At 30.3% G+C, this 1,976-nt stretch overlaps 1 long non-coding RNA gene across 1 annotated transcript; it reads left to right on the forward strand.

Moving 5' to 3' along the window:
- The first annotated feature begins 813 nt into the window (after positions 1-813).
- Positions 814-1,892, forward strand: LOC131612128 (uncharacterized). The gene is made up of 2 exons (XR_009287285.1): positions 814-1,101; positions 1,501-1,892. It is a non-coding gene; the product is annotated as an uncharacterized LOC131612128 (long non-coding RNA).
- Positions 1,893-1,976: the final 84 nt, after the last annotated feature.

A 1,976-nucleotide genomic window follows, 5' to 3' on the forward strand; every position in this document is an offset into this window, starting at 1 on the left:
TTCTGTTGGTTCTTATGAGTGTGAAGAATTATGCTTATGGTTAGTTCTTGATTCTTAGAAATTCTGTGTTTTACGATTTTAATGCCACATTTTCTTAAATTAATTACCAATTATATAATCATTTTTGCTCTTGAATCTGAAATGTGAGTTTTATTTGTTATTGTTAATCAGAAATGAGGTTTAGGTAATGTTTTAACCTCTGTATTTTGATTACATTGATGTACTATTTTTTGATTATGTATATGACATATGACTATTTGGATGATATATATGTTGAATTATTTTGATGTATTATATAACATTGAGTATACATATCACTATTTTGATGCATCCAAAAATTGTAGTTTTGGAGTGAAAGTTTAAAATATAGGAGAAGATTATGTTGTTAAATCTACGGAAGTTTCTCTAAACTAAATTAAGTTGAATTTTACTCAATGTTTACCATTTTAAATTACTTTCGTAGATGTAGATCCGGAAAAAAAGAAGCAAATTCTGAAGGAAAAAAAAGGTGTTTCCTGATGTGTATCTCTGAAAGCAAGGGGCGTTAACGTAATTGCACTAGGTACCTAAGAGTATCAAGGGGTGGATTGAGATATCTACCATATAAGAAAATTTTAGTCTCTAGAAAATACTTTACTGCCCATCCTTATTTATCTTACTCCTATTAAAATTATTGGTTTTCTGGTCTTTCTACACTGAATTGATCGATTATATTATTTAAAAAAATCCATCACTTTTGTTATATCTCTCTTTCACTATAATCAACTTCATTTTTCCTCTCTTTTTCCCTTTCTTCCATTTCACGGCCTCTCTTTCTCTGAATTCTCACATTTCCTCTCATATCCATAACCATAAACCCTCTTCTTTCTTCTCTTTTTCATTCTCTTTCATGTCGCTGATGCCACTATCATGTCTTTTTATCGTCATTAACGCAACAAATAGTTTCAACGATTCATAGTCAGATCTGTAAAGTTAAGAGATATAAACTTCTATGGTTTTTTCGTTTTTATTAATTACGTTTTTTTATTCAACATCTCTAACATTGATTTTATGATTTTCGTTTGGTTCCAAAACAATGAACCTGACTTATCTAAGCATAAGGTGAGATTTTTCTTCTTTAGATCTGGGGTTTTTTGTTGTTACTAAGTTCCGATGAAGAGGGTTTTGATGTTATCATTTTAATCATTGTAACTTTTTGTTGATTCTACAGACAACACAACTTAAATTTCTTATTTATATTAAAACTTTGCATTCTCCCATTGAATGTGTTTGTTTGTTGATTACTTGATATTGGTTTGGCCAAATATTTTTACGGTAAATTGAACTCATGGAATTGGTTGTGTTGTTACGATTTTTTTATAAATATTGATAAAGATGTTGCTGGAACTGTTGAACAAGTTACATGATTTTTCTTTTACTTTACGCTGATATAAAAAGAAATGATTGATTTATTTTATTAAGATGTTAAAGGTTGGTTCTTTTTGTTCTGCCTATTGACAGGTGATAAGAATAGTAGATAAAGGAGTTGATATCATATGGATAACAATTCAAGGGAGAAAAGAAGATGATGCTTGTTTCGGTATTAAAAACTCTCTTGTGTAGAAAAAGTAAGCATAAATTATATGATGCTTTAGGTTTGTAATGTTTATGTATACACCGACATCGTTATGTGTATATGTCCAGTTATAACATACCGTTGGTGGCTGATATGTGATCATTTCAAAGACTCTTGGGTATTGTTGGTTTCGGCTACGCGATGTAGTTGGCTTTTACGGCGAGAAAGTTCTTTGTTTTGTAGGCAAAATAGTTGGGTCTGGTTTTGAAGATTTTTTTCACTCGTAACATGAACTCTATGAAGGCATTAAGGAACTTGCTCAGGGTTGGTTTCTTTATCTTACTCTCTGTTTTTAATTCATGTGTGTTAGATAATTCAATATCGCCTTTGCATGTTTCAACTTTCAAGTTGTTTGATGAAT

Source organism: Vicia villosa, linkage group LG6, assembly GCF_029867415.1.
Source record: "Vicia villosa cultivar HV-30 ecotype Madison, WI linkage group LG6, Vvil1.0, whole genome shotgun sequence".
Lineage (NCBI taxonomy): Eukaryota > Viridiplantae > Streptophyta > Magnoliopsida > Fabales > Fabaceae > Vicia > Vicia villosa.